Source organism: Schistocerca serialis, chromosome 4, assembly GCF_023864345.2.
Source record: "Schistocerca serialis cubense isolate TAMUIC-IGC-003099 chromosome 4, iqSchSeri2.2, whole genome shotgun sequence".
In the NCBI taxonomy this organism is placed as follows: domain Eukaryota; kingdom Metazoa; phylum Arthropoda; class Insecta; order Orthoptera; family Acrididae; genus Schistocerca; species Schistocerca serialis.
In genome coordinates this window covers 194,752,905-194,764,490 of record NC_064641.1, presented here as the reverse complement: position 1 = coordinate 194,764,490, position 11,586 = coordinate 194,752,905, and the positions used below count along the sequence as shown (strand labels likewise).

General features: G+C 53.5%; 24 non-coding genes across 24 annotated transcripts; 20 read left to right on the top strand and 4 right to left on the bottom strand.

Annotated features, from left to right (window-relative positions):
- The first annotated feature begins 707 nt into the window (after positions 1–707).
- Trnak-uuu (transfer RNA lysine (anticodon UUU)) lies at positions 708–780 on the top strand. The gene has a single exon. It is a non-coding gene; the product is annotated as a tRNA-Lys (tRNA).
- Positions 781–919: 139 nt separating this feature from the next.
- Trnas-aga (transfer RNA serine (anticodon AGA)) lies at positions 920–1,001 on the top strand. Its single transcript has one exon. It is a non-coding gene; the product is annotated as a tRNA-Ser (tRNA).
- Positions 1,002–1,271: 270 nt separating this feature from the next.
- On the bottom strand, positions 1,272–1,343 carry Trnag-ucc (transfer RNA glycine (anticodon UCC)). Its single transcript has one exon. It is a non-coding gene; the product is annotated as a tRNA-Gly (tRNA).
- Positions 1,344–2,158: 815 nt separating this feature from the next.
- On the top strand, positions 2,159–2,231 carry Trnam-cau (transfer RNA methionine (anticodon CAU)). Its single transcript has one exon. It is a non-coding gene; the product is annotated as a tRNA-Met (tRNA).
- A 322-nt stretch (positions 2,232–2,553) lies between these two features.
- Trnae-uuc (transfer RNA glutamic acid (anticodon UUC)) lies at positions 2,554–2,625 on the top strand. The gene has a single exon. It is a non-coding gene; the product is annotated as a tRNA-Glu (tRNA).
- A 296-nt stretch (positions 2,626–2,921) lies between these two features.
- Positions 2,922–2,995, top strand: Trnak-uuu (transfer RNA lysine (anticodon UUU)). Its single transcript has one exon. It is a non-coding gene; the product is annotated as a tRNA-Lys (tRNA).
- A 139-nt stretch (positions 2,996–3,134) lies between these two features.
- Positions 3,135–3,216, top strand: Trnas-aga (transfer RNA serine (anticodon AGA)). The gene has a single exon. It is a non-coding gene; the product is annotated as a tRNA-Ser (tRNA).
- Positions 3,217–4,375: 1,159 nt separating this feature from the next.
- Positions 4,376–4,448, top strand: Trnam-cau (transfer RNA methionine (anticodon CAU)). The gene has a single exon. It is a non-coding gene; the product is annotated as a tRNA-Met (tRNA).
- A 322-nt stretch (positions 4,449–4,770) lies between these two features.
- On the top strand, positions 4,771–4,842 carry Trnae-uuc (transfer RNA glutamic acid (anticodon UUC)). Its single transcript has one exon. It is a non-coding gene; the product is annotated as a tRNA-Glu (tRNA).
- A 296-nt stretch (positions 4,843–5,138) lies between these two features.
- Positions 5,139–5,211, top strand: Trnak-uuu (transfer RNA lysine (anticodon UUU)). The gene has a single exon. It is a non-coding gene; the product is annotated as a tRNA-Lys (tRNA).
- Positions 5,212–5,350: 139 nt separating this feature from the next.
- Positions 5,351–5,432, top strand: Trnas-aga (transfer RNA serine (anticodon AGA)). Its single transcript has one exon. It is a non-coding gene; the product is annotated as a tRNA-Ser (tRNA).
- Positions 5,433–5,705: 273 nt separating this feature from the next.
- On the bottom strand, positions 5,706–5,777 carry Trnag-ucc (transfer RNA glycine (anticodon UCC)). Its single transcript has one exon. It is a non-coding gene; the product is annotated as a tRNA-Gly (tRNA).
- Positions 5,778–6,591: 814 nt separating this feature from the next.
- Positions 6,592–6,664, top strand: Trnam-cau (transfer RNA methionine (anticodon CAU)). Its single transcript has one exon. It is a non-coding gene; the product is annotated as a tRNA-Met (tRNA).
- A 322-nt stretch (positions 6,665–6,986) lies between these two features.
- Positions 6,987–7,058, top strand: Trnae-uuc (transfer RNA glutamic acid (anticodon UUC)). Its single transcript has one exon. It is a non-coding gene; the product is annotated as a tRNA-Glu (tRNA).
- Positions 7,059–7,353: 295 nt separating this feature from the next.
- Positions 7,354–7,426, top strand: Trnak-uuu (transfer RNA lysine (anticodon UUU)). Its single transcript has one exon. It is a non-coding gene; the product is annotated as a tRNA-Lys (tRNA).
- Positions 7,427–7,565: 139 nt separating this feature from the next.
- Positions 7,566–7,647, top strand: Trnas-aga (transfer RNA serine (anticodon AGA)). Its single transcript has one exon. It is a non-coding gene; the product is annotated as a tRNA-Ser (tRNA).
- Positions 7,648–7,920: 273 nt separating this feature from the next.
- On the bottom strand, positions 7,921–7,992 carry Trnag-ucc (transfer RNA glycine (anticodon UCC)). The gene has a single exon. It is a non-coding gene; the product is annotated as a tRNA-Gly (tRNA).
- An 813-nt stretch (positions 7,993–8,805) lies between these two features.
- Positions 8,806–8,878, top strand: Trnam-cau (transfer RNA methionine (anticodon CAU)). The gene has a single exon. It is a non-coding gene; the product is annotated as a tRNA-Met (tRNA).
- A 322-nt stretch (positions 8,879–9,200) lies between these two features.
- Positions 9,201–9,272, top strand: Trnae-uuc (transfer RNA glutamic acid (anticodon UUC)). The gene has a single exon. It is a non-coding gene; the product is annotated as a tRNA-Glu (tRNA).
- Positions 9,273–9,568: 296 nt separating this feature from the next.
- On the top strand, positions 9,569–9,641 carry Trnak-uuu (transfer RNA lysine (anticodon UUU)). Its single transcript has one exon. It is a non-coding gene; the product is annotated as a tRNA-Lys (tRNA).
- Positions 9,642–9,780: 139 nt separating this feature from the next.
- Trnas-aga (transfer RNA serine (anticodon AGA)) lies at positions 9,781–9,862 on the top strand. Its single transcript has one exon. It is a non-coding gene; the product is annotated as a tRNA-Ser (tRNA).
- Positions 9,863–10,135: 273 nt separating this feature from the next.
- Trnag-ucc (transfer RNA glycine (anticodon UCC)) lies at positions 10,136–10,207 on the bottom strand. Its single transcript has one exon. It is a non-coding gene; the product is annotated as a tRNA-Gly (tRNA).
- An 815-nt stretch (positions 10,208–11,022) lies between these two features.
- On the top strand, positions 11,023–11,095 carry Trnam-cau (transfer RNA methionine (anticodon CAU)). Its single transcript has one exon. It is a non-coding gene; the product is annotated as a tRNA-Met (tRNA).
- A 322-nt stretch (positions 11,096–11,417) lies between these two features.
- Trnae-uuc (transfer RNA glutamic acid (anticodon UUC)) lies at positions 11,418–11,489 on the top strand. The gene has a single exon. It is a non-coding gene; the product is annotated as a tRNA-Glu (tRNA).
- The last annotated feature ends 97 nt before the right edge of the window (positions 11,490–11,586 follow it).

Here is an 11,586-nt window from a genome sequence, read left to right as displayed (position 1 = left end):
CGATCCTCACCCGGGGCATTTAATTTGCTGTACATCATGGCTGAATAACGGCGTTGCTGTTGCTAGGGAACGAACTGAATTGTCGTTTGTTATCCACAAGGAGCCCACGCCTCAGCGTTAAAATGTTTACATCCAGCTATGGCAAGGTACAGCTTTGACCTTTCTCCTCCCCTGTTGTGAGTAAAATATGATGCAAACTGCAATGAATTGTCAGTTTTCGAGCTGTGCGCCATGCCAGTCTGCAAGCGCAAATATGCTCGCAAACAGAGAACACCACTAAGTCCGGATTCAGCACGAAAAGCGAGAGGAGAGGGAGTAAATCTGACGTTTATCGAGCAAATCCGGTGTGGGTCTAGTGGCTAGGATACCTGGCTTTCACCCAGGAGGCCCGGGTTCGATTCCGGTACCGGAAGGGAAGTTTTTGCGCACACGACCCTCCATGTTTTGGCCCTCCAACCCTCGTTTGTCGCCCTCCTTCCGGAGCTTCAACCGAGCGTAATCGGGAAAACAGGCACGAGATGCAATTACTGTCAGCACCGGGGTAAAGGGAGAAGAGGCACTGGTCCGCTGTTGGGCTGCTACCAGCGTCAGTGGCAAGTCGGTGAAGTCGCCAGTTGCGCCAGAAGCCAGCAATTACCGTAGTACGCCTACACACGCGTTCCAGTTATTCACATTGCCTGCAGCTGCTCCATCCACAGCAAGCGTGAGCCCGGATAGCTCAGTCGGTAGAGCATTAGGCTTTTAACCTAAGGGTCCAGGGTTCGAGTCCCTGTCCGGGCGAAGATTTTAACGCTTCCGTAATGGCTCGTCTCGTAGCGCTGGTAGCCCTGCCGTAATCAGTGCACGGAGTTCGTTTCCTGTCAACATTCTGCGCAGAACGGTTTGATTTTTCACGATTCGAGGGGACTTTTGGCTGCGAGCAGTCGTGGCCGAGTGGTTAAGGCGTCTGACTAGAAATCAGATTCCCTCTGGGAGCGTAGGTTCGAGTCCTACCGACTGCGTCTCTTTTTTTTATTTTTTTGTTTAAGAAGAAGGAGCACAAAACTTCGCAGTTTGCCTGTACTTCGCTACACCTCACCTCTCACAGCCGTTTATATCGCCTGTCCTCTTGATAAGGGCGAATTCCAAGCGTCAGCTTTCGCGTCAGCCGAGCAAAGTCGGGACAAGTCGGGACATACTACAGGATGGCCTGGAGTGGAGCAACGACGGAAAGAAAACGTTAATGTAACAGCACGTGGCTCACATACTCAGACGTAAAAATTTGCGCCCGTTGCGGTGGCCGGGAATCGAACCCGGATCAACTGCTGGGAAGGCAACTATGCTCACCATTACACCACCACCGCACAGCCGCTGCTCGTAACGCCGCGCTGTGTCGGCTTCCCGCCCGCCGGCAGCGGCCCACGGTGATAGTAGCTGTAGGCGCTTTACGAGGTAGGAGGGTGCATCCACACGCGTTCGGGCAGCGCCTCCACGCACGCTGCGTCTTTGGGCAAGACTCGTCGCCGCGGCCGCAAGGTTACTCACACGATAGTGATGAGCGGTCGCTTTAAGGCAGTGTAGTGGGGGGACTCCGCGTGTGTAGCACTTTTTTCGGCTGTATCCGGCGTCGTTGGGTGGCAATCCCACTTTCCCCTGCAGACAGCTACTCTGGAATATGCTCGGGAAGCACGGCCGACCGCCCCCAACAAATGCAACTAAAAAAATGAGAACAACAACTAAAAAAGTGGTAGGTTGTTCGCCTACCACTCGGGCGGCCCGGGTTCGATTCCCGGCCGATGCATCGTTTTGCTGTTCTCGCTATAATGCTGCCGCGCCGATTGCTCGTTTGAGCTGCGTCAGCCTCAGGAATGTATAGCAGGATTCGCTGTGAGAAGAACCAAACACGCAGCACGCAAGAGACCGTACTTGGACGGACGCGTGCTATTTCTGAACTCTAGCGTCAGCCTGGCCCTACAGGCCGCTGTGTTCAGGTGCCGCAAGGGCGATGTACTGTAACCTCAGGCAGTGCTGCTTTCCGTTGAAAAAGCCGCGGCAGCAGTTTAATCTAGCAATTCGGGAAAGCACGTGTAGCAACACAACAGATTCTTGAGAAAGCGCAAACTGTCTATCTCTAATATGCGAGACTTACCAAGTTTCCTGGGACGTTGCTTGCAAACGTGCCTCGGTAGCGCAGTGGGTAGCGCGTAAGTCTCATAATCTTAAGGTCGTGAGTTCGATCCTCACCCGGGGCATTTAATTTGCTGTACATCATGGCTGAATTAACGGCGTTGCTGTTGCTAGGGAACGAACTGAATTGTCGTTTGTTATCCACAAGGAGCCCACGCCTCAGCGTTAAAATGTTTACATCCAGCTATGGCAAGGTACAGCTTTGACCTTTCTCCTCCCCTGTTGTGAGTAAAATATGATGCAAACTGCAATGAATTGTCAGTTTCGAGCTGTGCGCCATGCCAGTCTGCAAGCGCAAATATGCTCGCAAACAGAGAACACCACTAAGTCCGGATTCAGCACGAAAAGCGAGAGGAGAGGGAGTAAATCTGACGTTTATCGAGCAAATCCGGTGTGGTCTAGTGGCTAGGATACCTGGCTTTCACCCAGGAGGCCCGGGTTCGATTCCCGGTACCGGAAGGGAAGTTTTTGCGCACACGACCCTCCATGTTTTGGCCCTCCAACCCTCGTTTGTCGCCCTCCTTCCGGAGCTTCAACCGAGCGTAATCGGGGAAAACAGGCACGAGATGCAATTACTGTCAGCACCGGGGTAAAGGGAGAAGAGGCACTGGTCCGCTGTTGGGCTGCTACCAGCGTCAGTGGCAAGTCGGTGAAGTCGCCAGTTGCGCCAGAAGCCAGCAATTACCGTAGTACGCCTACACACGCGTTCCAGTTATTCACATTGCCTGCAGCTGCTCCATCCACAGCAAGCGTGAGCCCGGATAGCTCAGTCGGTAGAAGCATTAGGCTTTTAACCTAAGGGTCCAGGGTTCGAGTCCCTGTCCGGGCGAAGATTTTAACGCTTCCGTAATGGCTCGTCTCGTAGCGCTGGTAGCCCTGCCGTAATCAGTGCACGGAGTTCGTTTCCTGTCAACATTCTGCGCAGAACGGTTTGATTTTTCACGATTCGAGGGGACTTTTGGCTGCGAGCAGTCGTGGCCGAGTGGTTAAGGCGTCTGACTAGAAATCAGATTCCCTCTGGGAGCGTAGGTTCGAGTCCTACCGACTGCGTCTCTTTTTTTTTATTTTTTTGTTTAAGAAGAAGGAGCACAAAACTTCGCAGTTTGCCTGTACTTCGCTACACCTCACCTCTCACAGCCGTTTATATCGCCTGTCCTCTTGATAAGGGCGAATTCCAAGCGTCAGCTTTCGCGTCAGCCGAGCAAAGTCGGGACAAGTCGGGACATACTACAGGATGGCCTGGAGTGGAGCAACGACGGAAAGAAAACGTTAATGTAACAGCACGTGGCTCACATACTCAGACGTAAAAATTTGCGCCCGTTGCGGTGGCCGGGAATCGAACCCGATCAACTGCTGGGAAGGCAACTATGCTCACCATTACACCACCACCGCACAGCCGCTGCTCGTAACGCCGCGCTGTGTCGGGCTTCCCGCCCGCCGGCAGCGGCCCACGGTGATAGTAGCTGTAGGCGCTTTACGAGGTAGGAGGGTGCATCCACACGCGTTCGGGCAGCGCCTCCACGCACGCTGCGTCTTTGGGCAAGACTCGTCGCCGCGGGCCGCAAGGTTTACTCACACGATAGTGATGAGCGGTCGCTTTAAGGCAGTGTAGTGGGGGGACTCCGCGTGTGTAGCACTTTTTTCGGCTGTATCCGGCGTCGTTGGGTGGCAATCCCACTTTCCCTGCAGACAGCTACTCTGGAATATGCTCGGGAAGCACGGCCGACCGCCCCCAACAAATGCAACTAAAAAAATGAGAACAACAACTAAAAAAGTGGTAGGTTGTTCGCCTACCACTCGGGCGGCCCGGGTTCGATTCCCGGCCGATGCATCGTTTTGCTGTTCTCGCTATAATGCTGCCGCGCCGATTGCTCGTTTGAGCTGCGTCAGCCTCAGGAATGTATAGCAGGATTCGCTGTGAGAAGAACCAAACACGCAGCACGCAAGAGACCGTACTTGGACGGACGCGTGCTATTTCTGAACTCTAGCGTCAGCCTGGCCCTACAGGCCGCTGTGTTCAGGTGCCGCAAGGGCGATGTACTGTAACCTCAGGCAGTGCTGCTTTCCGTTGAAAAAGCCGCGGCAGCAGTTTAATCTAGCAATTCGGGAAAGCACGTGTAGCAACACAACAGATTCTTGAGAAAGCGCAAACTGTCTATCTCTAATATGCGAGACTTACCAAGTTTCCTGGGACGTTGCTTGCAAACGTGCCTCGGTAGCGCAGTGGGTAGCGCGTAAGTCTCATAATCTTAAGGTCGTGAGTTCGATCCTCACCCGGGGCATTTAATTTGCTGTACATCATGGCTGAATTAACGGCGTTGCTGTTGCTAGGGAACGAACTGAATTGTCGTTTGTTATCCACAAGGAGCCCACGCCTCAGCGTTAAAATGTTTACATCCAGCTATGGCAAGGTACAGCTTTGACCTTTCTCCTCCCCTGTTGTGAGTAAAATATGATGCAAACTGCAATGAATTGTCAGTTTCGAGCTGTGCGCCATGCCAGTCTGCAAGCGCAAATATGCTCGCAAACAGAGAACACCACTAAGTCCGGATTCAGCACGAAAAGCGAGAGGAGAGGGAGTAAATCTGACGTTTATCGAGCAAATCCGGTGTGGTCTAGTGGCTAGGATACCTGGCTTTCACCCAGGAGGCCCGGGTTCGATTCCCGGTACCGGAAGGGAAGTTTTTGCGCACACGACCCTCCATGTTTTGGCCCTCCAACCCTCGTTTGTCGCCCTCCTTCCGGAGCTTCAACCGAGCGTAATCGGGGAAAACAGGCACGAGATGCAATTACTGTCAGCACCGGGGTAAAGGGAGAAGAGGCACTGGTCCGCTGTTGGGCTGCTACCAGCGTCAGTGGCAAGTCGGTGAAGTCGCCAGTTGCGCCAGAAGCCAGCAATTACCGTAGTACGCCTACACACGCGTTCCAGTTATTCACATTGCCTGCAGCTGCTCCATCCACAGCAAGCGTGAGCCCGGATAGCTCAGTCGGTAGAGCATTAGGCTTTTAACCTAAGGGTCCAGGGTTCGAGTCCCTGTCCGGGCGAAGATTTTAACGCTTCCGTAATGGCTCGTCTCGTAGCGCTGGTAGCCCTGCCGTAATCAGTGCACGGAGTTCGTTTCCTGTCAACATTCTGCGCAGAACGGTTTGATTTTTCACGATTCGAGGGGACTTTTGGCTGCGAGCAGTCGTGGCCGAGTGGTTAAGGCGTCTGACTAGAAATCAGATTCCCTCTGGGAGCGTAGGTTCGAGTCCTACCGACTGCGTCTCTTTTTTTTTTATTTTTTTGTTTAAGAAGAAGGAGCACAAAACTTCGCAGTTTGCCTGTACTTCGCTACACCCTCACCTCTCACAGCCGTTTATATCGCCTGTCCTCTTGATAAGGGCGAATTCCAAGCGTCAGCTTTCGCGTCAGCCGAGCAAAGTCGGGACAAGTCGGGACATACTACAGGATGGCCTGGAGTGGAGCAACGACGGAAAGAAAACGTTAATGTAACAGCACGTGGCTCACATACTCAGACGTAAAAATTTGCGCCCGTTGCGGTGGCCGGGAATCGAACCCGGATCAACTGCTGGGAAGGCAACTATGCTCACCATTACACCACCACCGCACAGCCGCTGCTCGTAACGCCGCGCTGTGTCGGCTTCCCGCCCGCCGGCAGCGGCCCACGGTGATAGTAGCTGTAGGCGCTTTACGAGGTAGGAGGGTGCATCCACACGCGTTCGGGCAGCGCCTCCACGCACGCTGCGTCTTTGGGCAAGACTCGTCGCCGCGGCCGCAAGGTTACTCACACGATAGTGATGAGCGGTCGCTTTAAGGCAGTGTAGTGGGGGACTCCGCGTGTGTAGCACTTTTTTCGGCTGTATCCGGCGTCGTTGGGTGGCAATCCCACTTTCCCTGCAGACAGCTACTCTGGAATATGCTCGGGAAGCACGGCCGACCGCCCCCAACAAATGCAACTAAAAAAATGAGAACAACAACTAAAAAAGTGGTAGGTTGTTCGCCTACCACTCGGGCGGCCCGGGTTCGATTCCCGGCCGATGCATCGTTTTGCTGTTCTCGCTATAATGCTGCCGCGCCGATTGCTCGTTTGAGCTGCGTCAGCCTCAGGAATGTATAGCAGGATTCGCTGTGAGAAGAATACCAAACACGCAGCACGCAAGAGACCGTACTTGGACGGACGCGTGCTATTTCTGAACTCTAGCGTCAGCCTGGCCCTACAGGCCGCTGTGTTCAGGTGCCGCAAGGGCGATGTACTGTAACCTCAGGCAGTGCTGCTTTCCGTTGAAAAGCCGCGGCAGCAGTTTAATCTAGCAATTCGGGAAAGCACGTGTAGCAACACAACAGATTCTTGAGAAAGCGCAAACTGTCTATCTCTAATATGCGAGACTTACCAAGTTTCCTGGGACGTTGCTTGCAAACGTGCCTCGGTAGCGCAGTGGGTAGCGCGTAAGTCTCATAATCTTAAGGTCGTGAGTTCGATCCTCACCCGGGGCATTTAATTTGCTGTACATCATGGCTGAATTAACGGCGTTGCTGTTGCTAGGGAACGAACTGAATTGTCGTTTGTTATCCACAAGGAGCCCACGCCTCAGCGTTAAAATGTTTACATCCAGCTATGGCAAGGTACAGCTTTGACCTTTCTCCTCCCCTGTTGTGAGTAAAATATGATGCAAACTGCAATGAATTGTCAGTTTCGAGCTGTGCGCCATGCCAGTCTGCAAGCGCAAATATGCTCGCAAACAGAGAACACCACTAAGTCCGGATTCAGCACGAAAAGCGAGAGGAGAGGGAGTAAATCTGACGTTTATCGAGCAAATCCGGTGTGGTCTAGTGGCTAGGATACCTGGCTTTCACCCAGGAGGCCCGGGTTCGATTCCCGGTACCGGAAGGGAAGTTTTTGCGCACACGACCCTCCATGTTTTGGCCCTCCAACCCTCGTTGTCGCCCTCCTTCCGGAGCTTCAACCGAGCGTAATCGGGGAAAACAGGCACGAGATGCAATTACTGTCAGCACCGGGGTAAAGGGAGAAGAGGCACTGGTCCGCTGTTGGGCTGCTACCAGCGTCAGTGGCAAGTCGGTGAAGTCGCCAGTTGCGCCAGAAGCCAGCAATTACCGTAGTACGCCTACACACGCGTTCCAGTTATTCACATTGCCTGCAGCTGCTCCATCCACAGCAAGCGTGAGCCCGGATAGCTCAGTCGGTAGAGCATTAGGCTTTTAACCTAAGGGTCCAGGGTTCGAGTCCCTGTCCGGGCGAAGATTTTAACGCTTCCGTAATGGCTCGTCTCGTAGCGCTGGTAGCCCTGCCGTAATCAGTGCACGGAGTTCGTTTCCTGTCAACATTCTGCGCAGAACGGTTTGATTTTTCACGATTCGAGGGGACTTTTGGCTGCGAGCAGTCGTGGCCGAGTGGTTAAGGCGTCTGACTAGAAATCAGATTCCCTCTGGGAGCGTAGGTTCGAGTCCTACCGACTGCGTCTCTTTTTTTTTTATTTTTTTTGTTTAAGAAGAAGGAGCACAAAACTTCGCAGTTTGCCTGTACTTCGCTACACCTCACCTCTCACAGCCGTTTATATCGCCTGTCCTCTTGATAAGGGCGAATTCCAAGCGTCAGCTTTCGCGTCAGCCGAGCAAAGTCGGGACAAGTCGGGACATACTACAGGATGGCCTGGAGTGGAGCAACGACGGAAAGAAAACGTTAATGTAACAGCACGTGGCTCACATACTCAGACGTAAAAATTTGCGCCCGTTGCGGTGGCCGGGAATCGAACCCGGATCAACTGCTGGGAAGGCAACTATGCTCACCATTACACCACCACCGCACAGCCGCTGCTCGTAACGCCGCGCTGTGTCGGCTTCCCGCCCCGCCGGCAGCGGCCCACGGTGATAGTAGCTGTAGGCGCTTTACGAGGTAGGAGGGTGCATCCACACGCGTTCGGGCAGCGCCTCCACGCACGCTGCGTCTTTGGGCAAGACTCGTCGCCGCGGCCGCAAGGTTACTCACACGATAGTGATGAGCGGTCGCTTTAAGGCAGTGTAGTGGGGGACTCCGCGTGTGTAGCACTTTTTTCGGCTGTATCCGGCGTCGTTGGGTGGCAATCCCACTTTCCCTGCAGACAGCTACTCTGGAATATGCTCGGGAAGCACGGCCGACCGCCCCAACAAATGCAACTAAAAAAATGAGAACAACAACTAAAAAAGTGGTAGGTTGTTCGCCTACCACTCGGGCGGCCCGGGTTCGATTCCCGGCCGATGCATCGTTTTGCTGTTCTCGCTATAATGCTGCCGCGCCGATTGCTCGTTTGAGCTGCGTCAGCCTCAGGAATGTATAGCAGGATTCGCTGTGAGAAGAACCAAACACGCAGCACGCAAGAGACCGTACTTGGACGGACGCGTGCTATTTCTGAACTCTAGCGTCAGCCTGGCCCTACAGGCCGCTGTGTTCAGGTGCCGCAAGGGCGATGTACTGTAACCTCAGGCAGTGCTGCTTTCCGTTGAAAAAGCCGCGGCAGCAGTTTAATCTAGCAATTCGGGAAAGCACGTGTAGCAACACAACAGATTCTTGAGAAAGCGCAAACTGTCTATCTCTAATATGCGAGACTTACCAAGTTTCCTGGGACGTTGCTTGCAAACGTGCCTCGGTAGCGCAGTGGGTAGCGCGTAAGTCTCATAATCTTAAGGTCGTGAGTTCGATCCTCACCCGGGGCATTTAATTTGCTGTACATCATGGCTGAATTAACGGCGTTGCTGTTGCTAGGGAACGAACTGAATTGTCGTTTGTTATCCACAAGGAGCCCACGCCTCAGCGTTAAAATGTTTACATCCAGCTATGGCAAGGTACAGCTTTGACCTTTCTCCTCCCCTGTTGTGAGTAAAATATGATGCAAACTGCAATGAATTGTCAGTTTCGAGCTGTGCGCCATGCCAGTCTGCAAGCGCAAATATGCTCGCAAACAGAGAACACCACTAAGTCCGGATTCAGCACGAAAAGCGAGAGGAGAGGGAGTAAATCTGACGTTTATCGAGCAAATCCGGTGTGGTCTAGTGGCTAGGATACCTGGCTTTCACCCAGGAGGCCCGGGTTCGATTCCCGGTACCGGAAGGGAAGTTTTTGCGCACACGACCCTCCATGTTTTGGCCCTCCAACCCTCGTTTGTCGCCCTCCTTCCGGAGCTTCAACCGAGCGTAATCGGGGAAAACAGGCACGAGATGCAATTACTGTCAGCACCGGGGTAAAGGGAGAAGAGGCACTGGTCCGCTGTTGGGCTGCTACCAGCGTCAGTGGCAAGTCGGTGAAGTCGCCAGTTGCGCCAGAAGCCAGCAATTACCGTAGTACGCCTACACACGCGTTCCAGTTATTCACATTGCCTGCAGCTGCTCCATCCACAGCAAGCGTGAGCCCGGATAGCTCAGTCGGTAGAGCATTAGGCTTTTAACCTAAGGGTCCAGGGTTCGAGTCCCTGTCCGGGCGAAGATTTTAACGCTTCCGTAATGGCTCGTCTCGTAGCGCTGGTAGCCCTGCCGTAATCAGTGCACGGAGTTCGTTTCCTGTCAACATTCTGCGCAGAACGGTTTGATTTTTCACGATTCGAGGGGACTTTTGGCTGCGAGCAGTCGTGGCCGAGTGGTTAAGGCGTCTGACTAGAAATCAGATTCCCTCTGGGAGCGTAGGTTCGAGTCCTACCGACTGCGTCTCTTTTTTTTTTTATTTTTTTGTTTAAGAAGAAGGAGCACAAAACTTCGCAGTTTGCCTGTACTTCGCTACACCTCACCTCTCACAGCCGTTTATATCGCCTGTCCTCTTGATAAGGGCGAATTCCAAGCGTCAGCTTTCGCGTCAGCCGAGCAAAGTCGGGACAAGTCGGGACATACTACAGGATGGCCTGGAGTGGAGCAACGACGGAAAGAAAACGTTAATGTAACAGCACGTGGCTCACATACTCAGACGTAAAAATTTGCGCCCGTTGCGGTGGCCGGGAATCGAACCCGGATCAACTGCTGGGAAGGCAACTATGCTCACCATTACACCACCACCGCACAGCCGCTGCTCGTAACGCCGCGCTGTGTCGGCTTCCCGCCCGCCGGCAGCGGCCCACGGTGATAGTAGCTGTAGGCGCTTTACGAGGTAGGAGGGTGCATCCACACGCGTTCGGCAGCGCCTCCACGCACGCCTGCGTCTTTGGGCAAGACTCGTCGCCGCGGCCGCAAGGTTACTCACACGATAGTGATGAGCGGTCGCTTTAAGGCAGTGTAGTGGGGGACTCCGCGTGTGTAGCACTTTTTTTCGGCTGTATCCGGCGTCGTTGGGTGGCAATCCCACTTTCCCTGCAGACAGCTACTCTGGAATATGCTCGGGAAGCACGGCCGACCGCCCCCAACAAATGCAACTAAAAAAATGAGAACAACAACTAAAAAAGTGGTAGGTTGTTCGCCTACCACTCGGGCGGCCCGGGTTCGATTCCCGGCCGATGCATCGTTTTGCTGTTCTCGCTATAATGCTGCCGCGCCGATTGCTCGTTTGAGCTGCGTCAGCCTCAGGAATGTATAGCAGGATTCGCTGTGAGAAGAACCAAACACGCAGCACGCAAGAGACCGTACTTGGACGGACGCGTGCTATTTCTGAACTCTAGCGTCAGCCCTGGCCCTACAGGCCGCTGTGTTCAGGTGCCGCAAGGGCGATGTACTGTAACCTCAGGCAGTGCTGCTTTCCGTTGAAAAAGCCGCGCAGCAGTTTAATCTAGCAATTCGGGAAAGCACGTGTAGCAACACAACAGATTCTTGAGAAAGCGCAAACTGTCTATCTCTAATATGCGAGACTTACCAAGTTTTCCTGGGACGTTGCTTGCAAACGTGCCTCGGTAGCGCAGTGGGTAGCGCGTAAGTCTCATAATCTTAAGGTCGTGAGTTCGATCCTCACCCGGGGCATTTAATTTGCTGTACATCATGGCTGAATTAACGGCGTTGCTGTTGCTAGGGAACGAACTGAATTGTCGTTTGTTATCCACAAGGAGCCCACGCCTCAGCGTTAAAATGTTTACATCCAGCTATGGCAAGGTACAGCTTTGACCTTTCTCCTCCCCTGTTGTGAGTAAAATATGATGCAAACTGCAATGAATTGTCAGTTTCGAGCTGTGCGCCATGCCAGTCTGCAAGCGCAAATATGCTCGCAAACAGAGAACACCACTAAGTCCGGATTCAGCACGAAAAGCGAGAGGAGAGGGAGTAAATCTGACGTTTATCGAGCAAATCCGGTGTGGTCTAGTGGCTAGGATACCTGGCTTTCACCCAGGAGGCCCGGGTTCGATTCCCGGTACCGGAAGGGAAGTTTTTGCGCACACGACCCTCCATGTTTTTGGCCCTCCAACCCTCGTTTGTCGCCCTCCTTCCGGAGCTTCAACCGAGCGTAATCGGGGAAA